Here is an 18036-nt window from a genome sequence, read left to right on the forward strand (position 1 = left end):
AGACAGTTCTTGTTGAGACGGCCCGCCATCTTCCTGTAATCTTCCTTTCATCTTCAAGACCCCGTCATTGATTTTTCTTTTCCCCTTTTATTTTTGCCCCTTTGGTGTGCAAAACCTATAAGGTTGCCACAGAGATAGTTGAACAAGTTCTTGCAAGGAAAATACTTTTTTATTTGGCTGATTTTAGCATTGTTAGAGCCCTTGTTTTTATTCGATCGAAACTAATAAATAAACTACCATGATTACATTGGACAATCAAGAAGCATTGGAGGTGACAAAATGAATGAAAATTGAGAGGGAATGATTGTTGTATGAAAGCATTTGCTCTTCAAGATGTTAATCCTCTCCGAATCTTTTTTGGTTAAAATCATACTGCAATTCTTTCCAAACATATCTCTGTTGTGGGCTTTACAAAATGGCCAAACCTCCCCGCCGGGGGGGGGGGGGGGGTTGTGTGTTTATCTGTGCTAACAGAAGTACCATTTTCCCAAGACATCAAAGCTGAAAACTGCTGCAGTCTTTCAAGACCTTGCTGTATACAAGTAATTATTATTAGGACATGCATTATTCAATTTTGCATGGATTGCATAAAAATAAGAGGTGGGCGGTGCCACAACGGAGGGAGGGGGGAATGGGTTTTGGTGGCTGGTCATTGTCAACACCGCTCGTGGGGTACTAATAGTTGGGCTTGTCGGGTGGCACTTTAAAAGTGACTTTCAGTCTTGATATGCAATTTTCTGAGTTTTTGGGCAAATTCCCACTATAAAAACTTTATACTTCTCCACCACAAAATGTTCCCAACTCCCCACTTTTTTTTTTTTTTTTTTTTTCATCTTCCTCTTTTTCTGGCATGATACAGAAACCAGCTCACTACATTTGATAATGGTGATCCTAGAATCTTAAAGGATTGCTGTTTGGTCAATAACTCAGAATCGACTATATATGAATGAATCAGAGTGTCTACAACCACGAAGGCGTGGTTTAATTAGTGGTACGAAAGCTGGTCATAAAGATGAAGTCGTGACTGATGACATAAAATTTATCCAAAAGTTTATGGAAAGATTCGTTGCTAGATCCTCGATCTAGAAGTTCTGTTCTTTCTTACCCCAAAATCACAAAAAAGACCTCAATTGTGGAATGGTACTTTATTAAGTGCAACCTCCATTATTACTTGCTTAAATAGCCTGAAAAAACCAAGAAGAAAGGCAAATATATTGACTTTCCTACGTTGAGGTTTTGAATCACAGGCTAGGCTAAGAAGGTAAAAAGTTTGTGGCCACTTATGTCATCCAAAATCACATGAATATACTTCCATATACAGGCTCCAGAATAGATTGATATACTTTTTTTTTTTTTTTTGGGTGTAATCTTTTGACACTGTTCATTACCAACGTGTGTTTGGAACAATTGACATTATATGAACTTGTAACATGAATTCGATGATGTATCCCATTAAATTGACCATGGATTTTCTTTCGCCATGCGAGGCTTGCTTTATTTGTAGACATAACTGGTCATTAGCACACCAAGAATGAACTTGTCCTATTTAAAAGGACCAGTGTAGGCACTTTGCACGCATGAAAGATTTGATTGTTCAAACTTCAAAATAGGATCGAAAGATGTACTAAATTATTTAATACTTGAATCGAATTTGATTTAGCAAGAGCTTATTCGAATTTAATTCATCAATTAGTCAAATAAAGTTTAAAAATATTTTATATTTGATAACTTTCTATCTCGATAAAAAAATTTATTCAAATTCTGTTCAACAAATAAATAAACAAAGTTTGAACAAAATTTCAAGTTTGTTAAAATGATCAAATAAGGCTCAACACTAGAACGTTGGATTTGATTATATACTCATTTACACGCCCTACTTCAAAGTGAACAGTGACGCAAGATAACCAACTGCTTTAGTGGTTGGCTATCAGGGAGAGATTTAAAACTCATCTTAAATATAGGTCAAGGGATCGAATTTTTTTGCCTACATTCTTGTCCAGGATTTTTTAAAAATTTTATTGCACCCATCTGATCCGTGCTCGGCAAAGGAAAAAAAAATAACATTGACGCAAGATACGTGGAAACGAGGGAAGATTTGGATTGGAAACCAACATGAAGATTTTTCCAGAGAACCAAAGGCCAGGAACAAATGAGCTACATCAACCACGGAACCGTGGTTGACCAAAGTCGCCAAGTTTAAGTTCCAAAACCAGTAAAAATTTCTAGCACAAATTTCAAAGTTTCAACTTTCCAACATTAATTCCAAGTCATGGTCAATACATCCTAATCCATTGTTGACCCAAAAAATCTCAAAATTTGATGCGCACGGGTTGTCTGCCCATTTTTTCAGAGTTGTTTTTCGTTCTTCTGTGTACGAAACATTCCCGCAAATTTACTCAAAAATTGTCCCATGTATTAAGAAAGTTGCACAATAATCATATTAGATAAATATCACAATACAGCAAGGAAATTAAGTCCAAAGAATTATGTGCTGGATCCCTACTCTCTCTTTTTTTTCTTTTGCTTCGGAAAATGATTTTTTGCAGGGAAAGGTTCCTAAGTAGCTTATACAACTTTTTTTCTTTTTTTTTTTTTGGTTTTCTGTTACCTTAATTTCTTTTAAGTCTAGTATATTTCCATCCAAGAATTTAATGGGATGAAACTCCTCCATTAGATGAATACATCCAAGTTGAATATTAGTCCAGGTACTGCGGAATATGTCTGGTGATGCATGTATTGGGGAATCTAATGCAGGGACCCGTCCATAGGCAGCCCAACAAGCAAGTGGGAGAATTTGACGTTTCTTTGACGTTTCGGTCCATCAGGTAAAAAACCCAAAAAGAAAAGGAAACAGCAGAAGAATGAGACTAACCGAAGAAGCCAATGAAAGAGAAGCCCAAAATGGGAGAGGTGACCGTTAGGAGAGCTTCTTAACATGGGCTAGTGGAAAGCACACCCAATTTAAAAAATGTGGATTAAACTTTCGTGTCATTAAAAAAAAATGGTAGAAGTTAATACTTCCAAAAAAAGAAAGAATTATTGGAAGTAATTTGTTTTTTAAAATAAGTTATGAAGTTACTAAAATTGTTATTTTTGGTGGTTATATAGTGGGTTTCTTACCAATTTGAGGGTAAGGATGGAATAACATAAAGTGAAAAAAAAATGTTAATACCAAAATCCACCTTCATGCTTTGTACAGGAGTGAAACACCCAATCACCTAGCTTCATGTCGAATTCTAGTATGCCGCCAAGCCAACTTTAGTGAAAGAAACATTAGCCTTCTCCAAAAAAACAAAAAAAGCCAACTAATTATAAGATCCTTTCCTTCCCTTTCCTCCTTTCTCCGGCAAGTAACTTGGAGCTTGTTTCATTTTCACCTTATAAGTTTTCGAGTCCCCTTTGAATCCAAAACATATGGAAATAAAAAAGTAGAGTTTTCACATGGAGCTTGACAAGTTGATGTTTGCGTATAGACACCAAAATAGTTAAGCCATCCCTCCATGCCACCATGATTAATGAGTTCAAAGTGATTAAAAATCACAATATTTCTAAATGATAAATACAAATATGAGATTTCAGAAAATCAAGAAGATGGACTAATTTTTAATTTATTTCTATTGCTTAAGTTGTATGTCATTTAATATAGGATTTTCCATAATTAACATATGTATGAATTAGTTGCTTTTAGGGATATTTTTGAAAAATTTTACTATAGCAATGCATGTGACAAATTTTTACTATAGTTATTTTTGGTGGTGCTTTTGGAATGTATTTTTGAGTATTTTTAAAATTTAAAAATTTTAGGGATATTTTTTAAAGATATGTCACCACCACCCACCACTATTACCAACCCCTTTCTCTTCCTCCATCCCTTCTTCTTCTTCTTGCCCTATTTCCCTCTTCTTCCTCCTTCCTCCTCCTTCCTCTTCTTCTTCTTGTTCATCCAATCATTTCTTTCCCCCTTTCTCTCGCTTCCCTTTCCTCTTTTGGTCAGCCTCTTTCTCTATCCCATGGTAGATCACGACCAAAGCTCTGGTCACGATCTCTAATTGCGACTAGAGGGAGTTACGATCACGATTGAAGTTGCCATTGAATAAAAAGGGGATTGCAAAATTTTACCACCCCTTCCCTTCTCCTCTATCCCTCTTCTCCCTCCCTTCTCCTCTCTTCACTTTCACCCAAGAACCCTCCTTCCCCTTCTCCTTCATTTTTGGTTGCGACTAGATCTGAATTTGGCAGGGGGAAAGGATAGGAGAGAAGGGAAAGGGAGAAGGAAGAAGGGAAAGGAGGAGGGAAAGGAGGAGGGAAAGAGAGGAGAAAGGAGGGAGGGGGTAGTGGTGATGGGTGGCAATGGGTGATGTTGTCTGGTGGGTAGTGGTGTGTGATGAAAGAAGAATATGTGGTAGAATTATTATTTTTGTGTATTTATTAATTATTTGTGTATGAACTAGGTATTTTTAGAGTTATTTTTATTTGTATATTATTATAACATTGTATTTGAAAAATTAGATTATGAAAAATAAAATCCAAATAGAGCCAAAGCCGTAATGAAAATCTAAACTCATATCTATCATTTCATTGTCCTCCTTTTTTTTCTTTTTCTTTTTTCTTCATAAATGGGGTATAGAGGTGACTCGTTGTCCCTACTGCGTGGGTGGTTTATTACCCCCTGAATTTAACTGCAACACAGTTGGAACTTGGAAATGCATCATAAGTAAGGATGGCAACGGGATGGGGGACCCTTCCCCCACTCCCCGCCCCGCTGCCTACTAATTCCCCCCGCTTCCCCCACGCACCCCGCCCCCTGCTTCCCATGCGGAACTAATAAAAATTTGTTATATAATTTTATTATATAGAGCCAGAGCCGTAATGAAAAATTAGATTATGAAAAATAAAATCCAAATAGAGCCAGAGCCGTACTGAAAATCTAAACTCATAACTATCATTTCATTGTCCTCATTTTTTTTCATTTTCTTTTGTTCTTCATAAATGGGGTATAGAGGTGACTCGTTGTCCCTACTGCGCGGGTGGTTTATTACCCCCTGAATTTGACTGCAACACAGTTGGAACTTGGAAATGCATCATAAGTAAGGATGGCAATGGGATGGTGGACCCCTCCCCCACTGCCCCGCCCCGTTGCATACTAATTCCCCCCGCTCCCCCCACGCCACCCCGCTCCCGCCCTGCTTCTCCCGTATATTAAGAGGATGCCAACTTAAAGATGTCGAAAATATATTAAGAGGATAGTACGATATTGTCCTCTTAACATCTTAATCCTTAGCACGGAATAATGTACAACTATCAACATAAGTTTTTACTACAAGAAAGAAATGGTCAACTGATGAAGTTTCATTACATTTGTGTTCCCTATATTTATATTGTTTATAGGGTGAAATGTGTCATTTATCTATTTTAAAAAAATAATTTTTTAAAATTTTATTTGAGCTCAAGTAGGTTTGAATTGGAATTCGAGCTTAAGATTAAGTTTTAAAATGAAAGCTCGTCGAATTCGACCCTATTAAAATTGAGTCAAGCTCGATTCATTTAAACAAAATTTCAATTCAACTCAACTTATTTGCAACCTAATTAGCAATCCATGAAGTCTTCGCACTTACTGCTACACCACAATCAAAGAAAATTGGTGTCATAATGAATTGAAAATTTTCAATTTGCTCGCTAGACTGCTAAACTAGAGTTAGGGTGGAAAAGAATTGAAGGAAATTGAGAAGTTAGCTTTTGGATCTTTACATTTTGGTCAATGATTAAGTAAATTATCATATTTTCCCTCTAAATATTGATTATGTGATATATTTGTAATTTATTTTGACTAAAATTTGACTATATTGGTGACTGGGGGAAAAAAAATGAGAGCCTTTTTTTTAAAATTGTTAGAAACTAAAATCATAAATTTTCATTTTAAGAGACTAAAATTTTATATTAGTAATATTTGAGAGACCATTAATGAGATTTTTTTTTTATAAACATCTCGAGAATATTGGTGCAATTTTCCACTTGCAAATATTTCGTTGTTAATACAACTAAAACATATTACTAGTCCTTATTTCAAGGAGAAAGGATATCACTGTAGCGTTATGTATATTTTTTTTGTTAAAAAAAAGTGTTATATGTCTTTAAATTACTAAGAATTAAAATGTGAAATTTTGAACGCGAAATGGTTTAAAACGAAATTCTCGCGTGATAGAACCTTTTAGTTGTACCCCGTGCTGCAGGGGACGCTGCACCACCACAGCGCCAATTCGCCTCGTAAGGAAGTGCTCTATTGCACTGGATTGATTAGGGCAAATGCACCACCTGTCGTATCTCTATGGCTGCAATATAAATTGGGATACGGACAGCTGTCACTCAGAATTTCGGGCCTGCTGTATCGACATATTATACGAGCACCAGTAATCCTTAACGGAAATACATAAAATTAAGAGTAAAATACGCTTAACCCCTACACTTTACTCTCAGCTCTGCTTTAGCCCTCTAAACCCACTCAATAGACACTTTGCCGACCTTTAGGGCAATAGCATCCTTGCAGGAATATATATTTTTTTCTTTTCTTCATTCATTTATTTGTTTTTCATTTTCCATTATTTTCTTTTCTTTTTTTTTTTTTCACTTCTTTCATCTCACTATTTTCTTCACTTTTCTATTTGTATTATTAATTCTATATTTGTTGTAATATTGTAGTTTTGTTTCACTTCTAATTTCATTCTTAATTAATTAATTAATTTACACGGTTAAAAAATTGAGGACAAACTATATAACATGATATAATAATATATGTTCGTTATAATCAAAGGTGTATATAACTACCAATTTGACTATTTAAATAGACATTAGCAAACCAAAATTTTTAAATTACCTAATATTTAAAACCATATACCAAATTAATGAAGAAACTAGTATGTTTATTTATTTATTATTACATATGGTTTTTTTTGTTATTTACAGTTGATTAAACATCATATTATTACAATCTTATTTGTTACTGTTGTCGTTAAAAATTAAGTATCTAAGCTCCAGATGTGCTAATTTAAATACCATTTGAAATATTTCATGTGCATTATTAAATTAACGTGTACTTTATCATAGAGTAGATTTTGTGATCATTATTATTTCTAATAATAACAAGTAAAAAAGATAAAATAAATAAAGAATAAGTTGAAGAAGATTAAAAATAATATGTAGATAATAATAACAAAGAAAAGAAATTAGTTGGCCAATGAAGAATAGAAAAAAATTCCAAAAAATGAAGAAAGGGGACAAGAATAAAAAGGACCCAAAAAAAAGAAAATAAATAAAATAATTAATATAGAAGAGATACTTTTGCCCTAGAACAGGACAAAGTACTTATTTATAAAACGTAGAGGGTAAAGTGTAACTGGAATAGGAGGATTCAGAGCATTTAACCCAAACGTTGAATGATGTAAAAAAGATCCTAACCCCCCTCGCACGTGTCAATATGTAGCTGATTTCAAGATAAGACAAAACACCGCATAATGCTCAGTACCTGCACTTTTTAGTTGAAAAAGGTTGGTGCAGACTTTTTGTCTTTTTGATGACATGATCTTATCAGTCCTTTCTCCATTACCGTTGCTAGTGATAGAGTGCTCGTATATGGTAATTAACCGGTAAGGAGGAAAAAAGGAGTTTAGAACGTGTGATCGAAAGAGTAGTGTTTTGGTTTAAAAAAAAAAAAAAAAAAGGAAATATAGGGTGAAATAATTTTGACAGATGTTATTTAATCTTTAGTGCACTTAATTACCCAAAAGAAAGTGTTGGTTGAAAAACAATCGAAAAATAATTTCAGGCAATTGCATTCAACTATCATTTATGTGGACTCGTACATATTTATTGTGTTGGAATTACATAGACGACATTATTTAGACCCTTCAATTTGAGTTTGCGCCTGCCTTGTTCGCACCTCAGAGTCAGAGACGTGAACAATTCCAGGTGGTTGTCACTGCCCCTGCCCTTTGTTCGAATGGGCGTTGGGCAAGCTTTTCTTTTTAAAAGAATTTAGTCAAGAAATTTGAAGCTTCCAGTACAGGCAGGTGGGTTCGCTTTGTAGAAATCAATTAAGAATTCACTTGGAACGAAGAATGGGGGTGTTTTTTTCAGAAAAAAAAAAGGGATAAATATTATAGCAATTCCCTAAATATATAGTACTACGTGCTACGCTGCTTAGAGCTAATGTAAATAGGCGAGAGTGGAGTGACTTCGTCTTTTACAACACTTTGGACGCAAACCATGTCATAAATTAATATCCCAGAGGAATACCAAAAGATGCTAACATTCACATTTTCTCGATCCCACCTTTTTTACTTGACGAATACTGAAGCTTTTTAGTGTGTGTGTGTATATATATATACATAATATAGTGAACTAAACAATTCCGCCCCGGGGCAGTTTGTTTGGATAGAGAAAATTTGGTTTGCTTAATTTATTCTCACAAATCCCAATCACCTTTTTATTTTCCCAATCACCTTTTTATCTCACATATATCACATCACAAAAAGTGCTACAGTAAATATCTCAAATAAATCATCCAAATAAACTCTTATCCAAACAAACTCAGTGCGTTCTGTTTCGTTTAGTACGTTCTGTTTTATTCCCTATCGCGTTAACCTGCCATTTGCTGTACCTCTGCTTGGCTTTCCTGATACACTGGCGACCTGTAACCAGTATAAATATATATATCTATACACGTCTGTTAGGCCACAAGTAGTAGGCAAGTTTTTTTCTGGGGTAAGAATTCGGTCTCAAGGCAAATTTATGTCTGGCTGAAGAAAGAAGTATATTTGGTAAGGAACACCGTCTGTCTGAAGTTGTGCGAGGATATTATGTATAAGTTCAGTTTCGAATGGTTAAATCTCCACTGTTCTGTTTTCGTTTCAGTTTTTTGTGCTTAGAAAGTGTGCCTTGTTCAAGGAATGAATCAACAATTTTAAGATCCAGTGACGAATAAAATGAATAGGCCATCATGTTTTTGATTGATAGGTGATGTTTTATTTAACTACAACATCCAACTATCGAAGTCACTAATTTTATTTTGCGGAACTAATCACCAGTTTGTGTGGCAGTCAAGTTCTGCTGGCTGATTGCTCCTGAATGCATGTTTTGAAGTATAAGGATCCTTCTGGGAATGCTTTTTATTTGACCATGGCGTTGGCTGGCTGAAATTTTTTGTACTTTCAAAATTGTCTTGTCATGAATGGTTTACCTAGTCAGGTAGACAATCAAACCTAAAAGGTAGCAAACTAACAAATATACTTTGTCCGACTATTTTGCAATTTGTCTGTCTTTGATCTTAGTCGTAAGACTAATACACTATGTGGGACATACTACCAGATTTGTTCTACATTTGGCCTAATTATAGTCTGTTATATGATTTTCTTTTCATCACTAGTTCGTGAAATATGTTTTGCTCTTGTAACATGAACAGGTGACTCTTTGTTTTCGAAACTGGATTTTGCTGAAGGTGTATCAATCTCAACCAAAGTGATTCCGATTCACACAGTTTCCATTGTTCCAATGGATTCGCAAGCAGCTTCATCCTCCTCGTCATAAACTGGGTAGCGAATGGAATCATAGTAAACTAATTTCATTTGTCAAAGTGTAATATTTTGCCTTACTGTCAAATGTAACTGATATGCAGGGTGGTGAATGGGAAAGAATTGATAATTCATGCACGAGAGTTGGGATTCCCTGACTTACTTTCCCCATCCCTGGAGTCGATGACTTGGTATGTATACTTGAAGTATGCCATAAATATATTCAGCATCCGAGATGTTTCAGATGAGAATATTAAAGGTACATCCAACTCTTGGTAGAAGTTATTACGCCTTGTATATGTTCTCATTTGCGTCTAACATTAGTTTGCTTGGTATTATCTATGCTGATTTCTTTTTAATGCATTTGGGAACTGAACTATTGGGGATCATTTATGCATTTTCTGCTATTCCCTGTGTATCGCTTTTTTTTTTTCCTGTGATTTGTGTGAAGTTTCTCCAATTGGTTCTAGATGTTGCATTTGGCTTGTAGTTAATGTGTTAAGGAAAGGTGATTTCCTAGTAAAAGATGCTACTAGTTTTCCTTGTTTGCTCCGGGTTTGACCGGTGAACCGGATAATTTGATCAAACCCGGTTTTTTTTTTTTTTTTTTTGCCCTTTCTGCCTTTTTTTTTCAGTCAAAAGTTGGACTGACCAACTAAAAAAGAGACGAAATTATCAAAACTTGGGGTCAGCTCCTCTGCTTCTCTTTCCGTACTTTTCTTCCTTTCTTCTTCAGCTCCAATAACCCTAAAATCTAAAAGCCTCCACCGCTGGCATTTGAGATTCACCGATCGTCGCTTAATCAAGGTTGCCGTTAGTCACTTGTCCTTCAATCTCTAGCCTCCACTGCCGCAACACCACCAGTTTCTTCAGATTTCAAGGTTCAATCAAGTAATTAACACGCTGGTGAACCGAAGCTAAATCTGGTAATTTTTATAATCTAAACCAGTCGTGAAGATGGCTAATTCATTATGTTGAAGTTGATCTATGACTAAAATTTCAGTATTTTTTTTATTTATTATGCTGGCATTTGGGATTTTGATATTATGGGTGAGAATATCACGTCCTTATTAGAGAATCTGGAAATTTGAATTTGATTGTCTCTTCTTGTTTTCAAGTTTCTTCCATTGATGATTGGTTACTTTTCTTTGTCTGTTCCATCTGGGTTAACCATTTACTGGTTATAATTCGCACAACCATGCTTATATGTCCCTTCACGTTTCTCTGTTATAGCATCAGTACCAGTGCAAACTGGTTGGATACACTGGATCAAGAATTTTTAAGTTGATAATGATCACACAGTCCAAGCGAATAGTTATCTTTTCGTTTTGAGAATACACTGGATCAAAAGTTAATAATGTCTGTTACATGAATGAGTCTCTTCTGTAGTTTTGTTGACCAACTTATGTGTTTCCTACCTCAAAGGCTGATGGATACAATTATCAGCCGTACTAGTACCATGGACATAAATGGTAGAATAATATGCTACAACCATTTAATGCAGTTTTTAATGTCCTGTGGTCCAATAAAGCAGCAGTCTTTAGTGTAATTTCCTACCTCAATGTCTCTTCAGTCTTCTGTAGTTTTTAATGTCAGCTTGATGATGAGGATGATCTTGATGACATCGATATCGAAAGTTATGAAATTGGAGAAAAGGGTGATGAAGATGAAGATGAAGATAAAGAATGGCTTAGATAGTTCTTTGGTTTAGAAATTGAACGTGTTGTTTTATTTAGATTGATATTTATCAAGCATTTGAACATGAGCTTGTTACCTTATTTGGATTGCTATTTGTCAGGGATTAAACATGTATGAGATTTCTATTTTATAAATTTTGTGAGTTTGGATGAATTTGGTGAATTGGATATAAATTTAGATGATTGGGTTCTTTGGTTATATTTTGTAAATTTGATTTGCAGGAATATATATATATATATAATCTATATATGACGTATATATGACGTCATCCGGTTCGACCCCTATTGACCCCGGTCGAACCCATTGACCCCTGACCCCTGAGCTCGGCCGAGTCGATTCCCGGGCCGAGTCTGAAAACATTAAAAAGTTGACTTGTTGCATGGTTCATTACTTTATGCGCATATCAACTGATGTTATAACATATTTTCCTGGATTTCGACAGTTCCAGCCTTGAAATTGGAAGATCAATACATCACTGATTTCAAGGAGTTAGGAAAAGCATTGCCTTTAGCAGAAGTACAACAGGAGGATTTGCTTGACAGTTCTATTCAAAATGTGAAGAATGCGGTACTTTTGACCCTGTTGTCTGACCATTTACAAGATCCCAATCGCATTCCTTGGCTCAGTGATTTCAACGCACTGCTGCAAGAGCTGGAACTGCCCCAACCAGTTTCAGTAGATAATCTCAATGAGAAAAGGCCTGTCGTGCTCTCCGATGCAGAGGCAGCATTTAAGACTTTAGCATGGAGGCTTTCAGATTCAGCTTTTTTGCTCCTAGAACAGTAAGTGAATGATTTTCGGAGCTTTTCAAGGAAGATAGATTCTCAACTTATGGTTATGATTGTTTGGCATAGGGCAAGGAACGCGTCAGTTTATGATGCAAAATTGGTTGGATGTACTTCAATCATACGCAGAATTTTGGTCAGTACTTTCTTTCATTTGCAACATGTGATCCTTAATTTTGGTAAGTAGACCTGGCAATTATTCCCAAAACCCAACAACCCACCCAACCCACCCACTAATTTGAGAGATTGAGTTGGGTAAATTGGGTATTGGGTCAATTTTGGGTTGGCTAATAAAAATTCACATATATTTTGGACAGTTTGGGTATTTGTGTTGGACACCTATTACCCAACTTTTGCTAATTGAATCAAGTAAATAATCAACACAATCTTAAAAGGGTGAATAGTTACTCAAAAGCATCAACTATAGACTTTTTTCTATTATTTTTTGCTATAAACATCTTTTGTGATTATACTTGGCCTATTTTTAATTCCTTGGTTACATACTTAATAGGGTATTACCCTAGATATGGAAAAGGCCAGATGCGTTAGAATAGTTGCCAGATTCATCGTGACAAAAAAATTAATTTTCATTTGTGAGTTAGATATTTAGCTACAATATGACTTTTTTTCATTTATACTATCGTCATCAAAATGTTAAGTATGAAGAATTTGAACATTATTAAATTCGGAATTAATTTTGAGACGTTAATGTCAACTTACAACTACTCATGCCCAAAACCCAACAACCCACCCACTAATTTGAGAGGTTGAGTTGAGTAAATTGGGTATTGGGTCAATTTTGGATTGGGTAATAAAACCCACATATATTTTGGGCGGTTTGGGTATTTGTATTGGACATCCATTACCCAACTTTTGCTAATTGAATCAAGTGAATAATCAACACAATCTTAAAGGGTGAATAGTTACTCAAAAGCATCAACTATAGACTTTTTTCTATTATTTTTTGCTATAAACATCTTTTGTGATTATAAGTGTGGTTGGATTATAAATTATTTGAGATATTTTTACTGTAGTACTTTTTGTGATGTGATGTATGTGAGATGTAGACACCAAATTTTTGTCAATTTTTAATATTTTCTTGAATTTTTTCTATTTAATGAGTTATTTATTTTCTTGCATTTTAATTTGCATTTTTCTCATTTTTGCAGGTTTGTTTTAGGAAAAGAAGAAAAATTAAAAAAAAAACAACAAACAAACAAAACAAAACAAAAGAAGGAAAATTAAGAAAATAAAAAAAATCATTCTAATCATTTTGTTTCATCAGAACCACTATTAACCCATTTTTACACTCCATCCTCATTAACATTTCTTCCCATTTTGGTAAAAAATTCATCATTGATAGCCCATGCATACTTCTTGTCTTTGGAAGAAAAAATCATCATTTGGCCCAACTTAACACTCCTAGTCAAGACATCACTCGGCTCTCTCTGGGGGAAAAGGAGGAAAAAAAAACACACACAAAAAAGGCTCTACTGTTGGCTACAAAAATCTCCTCTCTCGGCTCTCTCCCACAGGACAGAAGACAAGCCATAACAAGAAAAAAAAAAGAAAAACTCCTCTCTCCATTCGGCTCCCTCTCTTTTCCTAATATACACACACAGAATCAAGCACAAGAAAGCAAGCAATCGGACGCGAGGAGATTGGAATTTCATCAACAATTTTAACTAAGGTCATAAGAGGTATCAACACTTCCATTGAACTATTTCCCGTTTTTTTTTCTTTATCGTGTTGAATTCATGTATTATTGGTTGTTCCTGCTGTTTTCTTGTTGTTGCTGCTGGTGTTGTTGAAATTTTGGGGTAAAGCCATGAATAAACATTAAGGAAAAGATGATTTCTGTGAATGCATGTTAATTGTTTGAAAAAATGCCAAAAAGAATTTTAGGGACTGTTTTGCCTTAATTCAGCCTTTTTATGTTGTTTTCTTGTTCAACTTAGATTATAGTTGTAATGTAGAAGTTATAAGGAGGGTTTTGGCATAATTTTTAAGATTTTTGGTGAAGATTATAGTGTTTTAAAAAATAAAAAACTGGACTGGCTTTTTGCTTTTCGGCCACCTTCGGGTCATCTTTTGTAAAAATTAACTCCGGAAATGGAACCTACGCGAAAAATGGAGTGGAAAGATGTATTTTGAGAAATTTTGGCCACTGGAAAAGTCGCCGGTGACCGGCGGTCCGGTGGCGCCGCCACCATGGCTACCAGCTGAAGCTTCTTCGGTTGGCCGAAGAAGAAGGAAAGGAAACGTATGGGGAAGAAAAGAGAAAGAAAAGAAAGAAAGAAAAAAGGGGTTTGGGCTAATGTTTTATTTCGGTTGGGCCAAGAGTTAGTTTTGGTTGGGTTATGAAAATGGGTTTTGGTTTATTTTCTTTTGGGTTTCTGTTGGGCTAAGAGTTTTGAGTCCATATATTTTGGTTGGGTTTGAGTGATAAAAGACGGGCTGGCCTGTGTGTTTTAGGTTGGGTTTTCAGTTGGGCTTAGGTAGGTTTGGCCCAAGTAAAATAAAAAGGGAGGCCCGATGCCCTCTTCTTGCCCAAATCAGAAACGAACTTGCACTTCAGTCCCTGTACTTTCAAGTACTTTCACTGCGGCCCAGAACATTTTAAATTCCTTTCAACTCGGTCCTTAAATTAATTTCACTTTGGTCCCTGAATTTTATCTTTCATTTAATTTGGACCCCTGAACTTTGGAAAATATAATTTTTGTCCCCCAAAAGTTTTCAACTTTTTGTAATTCAGTCCTTGACAAATTTTGGCTCTCTTTATTATGATTGTTTCTTTTCTTCAATAACTAATTATGTTACTTTTGAACATATTCAACTTGTAATTTTTAGATATTTTAAATTTCTTTATGTTTGACATATTAGCGTGAGCTTAGTACTTTTATTATTATTGTTTTTTTTTAAAATTAAATTGGTGCCATGATTCTTTTGTTCATTGTGAGTATAAATAGGACAATTTGACTCCATTTAGTCACCACTTCAAAAGGGAGGTACCTCATTATTATTATTTCAATGTTAATTACGTGCTCTTATGTGCTCTTACGTGCTCCTATATGTTTATATATTTTTATATGCTTTGTTTATTTGATTTGAATGATCATTTAAATTTTCTTATACTTTTTTAGTTAATTTTATAATTATTTGAGAGGCATTTAAATACCACAAAAATGTAATAGATAGGATAATTAGATTTGTTTTATTTTATTTCCCCTTTTAGATTGTAGTTAGGCGCTCCCCGATGTAATAGATAGGTTGTGTGCTTATGTGGCTTATGTGTTACGTGCCTTACTTGCTTTCCTTAGGATTTTTGCATCTAGATATTATGCTTATGTGTTACGTGCTACGTGCTCTTATGTGTTTATTTGTTTTAATTTATGTCTACTTGTCTTATTATGTATTAAAAATGCATGACGTCACCACACTAGTCCAACGCTAGTTGTGGTTTCTCCCTCCGCTTACTTGCTAGTCCAACGCTAGTAAGGATTTTTAAAAATGGGCTAGTCCAACGCTAGACCCTTTAGGCCGTCTTGCGTTAGATTCATCTTTGTGTGCTATTCACTACATTTTCATGCATATTTTCATTTTTAGGATATTTTCTCATTTGTATGATATTCCCTATTATATTATCCCATATTCTCTATAGGTGTTAATCATGTCATTTAGAATTGCATCTCATTTAAGCTAGTTCATTTGCTTGTTCATGTTAGGATAATTATTTTTCAAACATGGAAAATGGGTGATTATAACTCTATAGTTTAAATACCCTATTAATCCATGTATAAGAAAATTATGTCACGAATTTTTTCGCCTCCCGTACCCTTTATGTTGCATTCCCTTTTTCTTTGATCACTTATATATATGTATATAATTTAATTTCTTTTATTTTATTTTATTTTTCATCATTTGCATCCTCGTGACACCTTCAAGGATTCATTTTGGCCTTCGCAATTAATGCGATTGATCCAATTAAACCCTTGAATGAACATTTTGTCCCTTTCGATATTTTTAGATTTGCATCCATGTAGGAAACATCCAAACGTGATAAAATTAAGGGTTAGATTAGGAAAATTTTGACTAAACCTCGCAACTAGCTTAGACTAGGTTGAAAGGGTGCCTTAGGTTTGAGTTAATCGAACCTTTGCCTTCCCTTTCTTCAACCGTGACTCCCGAATCCATTTTCTCTTGTTTTCAAAGAACTGGAGTTGTCAAAAAGGGTTTTATTTTATTTTATTTTACTTTATTTTTTGGGTGACTTGGTACACCAAAATTTCATACCAAGTGGCGACTCCTATTTTTTCTTAAAAACCCTTTTAGACTAAATTTTGGACCCAAATTGTCGCATTCTTTAAAGTCCCATTCTAGGTCCTTTTTCATTTATTTTAAAATAAGATTACATATTTTGTAAATACCTATTTTTATACTTATATTTTTCCATCACGAAAAATGGGGCGCGACAACTTGGCGACTCCACTGGGGACGCTAGAGAGTCCAAGCACTTGGTTTAGTTGTCTTTTCTCTTTTTAACCCTTTTATTTATCGCATTTGGATGTTTAGGGTTGCATTTTCTCTTTTTTAGGATTTTTTGCATTGCGCGCGTATCAATTCGCTCCCTCATCTATTTGTGTACGATTGATGGATGGATAGTTTATGTATGTTATCCCGCGCTTTGCATTGCATTTGGATGGGGGGATATTACCCTAGAGCCTCGCATTGGTTCTCGATCCCTCCCCTCCAAACCGAGCACTAGCATACGTGCATACGTTTTATTTTATCCCTCATTTATTTTTCTTTAGTGGCTTGTCACGCCACTCTTCCCTATTAGGATTAGGCGACCCACTTGGATGTGTGATCGCGACACGACGTGTGCGTAGCATGATTCGAGGGGTCACTCAATCTTCCATTTTAAGCTTTGGGTTGATAGCCTTTAGCTTTTAGTCGAAAATTGAGAATTTTTGATAGATTCACTTGGACATGTGGCCGTGGCACGACGTGCACGTAGCAATGTCTGGGGAATCGCTCGAGCCACCGACAAAGAACCTTGGGATTGATGACCTTTGGTTTCTAAGTCTGAAGGCTCGGGGATCTAAAACCTATCGAGTCTAGATGCATTAGTGAGCCGATACCTCATGCATCCATGATAGTTTACCTAGGGTAGAGTCTGCCTTACCCTATTAGGAACACTATTCACGAGGGGAGGGATCCAACCCCTCTTTATTGTTTTATCTTTGTGTATTACTTTGCTACAATGTGTTATGTGTATTTGTCTGATTGAACTAACTTTTCTTGGGTTTTGTCTCCATTGCATTCATAAATCCTAGAAAATAAGAGTCCTGGCATGGTACTCTCTAGGAGTCTACCCTATTTGATATGACACGTTTAAATTCAATGCTTCGCATTTACAGCATGATTACATTTCATTTTAGGCTCACCCCGGCATACAAAAGGGGGTTCTTTTAGGTCGTGTTTCATTTGTATACTGCATATTTAGTCGCTTTGATAAATTGGTATCATGCATAAACCTTAGAGGGAATGCCATTTAGGGAATCCCGTTATAGGAATAAACCACCTTTTGTCTCGGATATATAATCCAATGAGACTTACACGTTTATATTTTTTGTACCATCCAAAGGGGTAGTGCACAAGGTAAGGTAGGATTTGATCCCTTCCGTGTGACGGCATTGAAAATAATGGAACAGTTTTTACGCATTAGAATATGAGCCTTTAATAATCACTTTTTGGCCATTTTATCAGAATTGGTAAAAATCCCTTGCGTAAAGGACATTAAGTTGAAGAAATTCACAAATTCCTCATTGTTGAGATGATAAGTATGTTAAGGCCAAATCTTGATTTTCGAAGGCTCATAGACTAATGAATCATAATGAATTTTTGAAAATTTTCAATGGGTAGACAATTCAATCAATTTTTGGAATAAACCATCAATTTCATTGGACCATTTTATTCATCAAATTCAT

General features: G+C 35.2%; 1 long non-coding RNA gene across 1 annotated transcript; it reads left to right on the forward strand.

Annotated features, from left to right (window-relative positions):
• Positions 1-10205: 10205 nt before the first annotated feature.
• On the forward strand, positions 10206-14413 carry LOC113717901 (uncharacterized). The gene is made up of 4 exons (XR_011836689.1): positions 10206-10489; positions 11704-12043; positions 12116-12182; positions 13216-14413. It is a non-coding gene; the product is annotated as an uncharacterized lncRNA (long non-coding RNA).
• Positions 14414-18036: the final 3623 nt, after the last annotated feature.

The sequence above is a fragment of the Coffea arabica genome, unplaced genomic scaffold (genome assembly GCF_036785885.1).
Source record: "Coffea arabica cultivar ET-39 unplaced genomic scaffold, Coffea Arabica ET-39 HiFi ptg000092l, whole genome shotgun sequence".
NCBI lineage: Eukaryota > Viridiplantae > Streptophyta > Magnoliopsida > Gentianales > Rubiaceae > Coffea > Coffea arabica.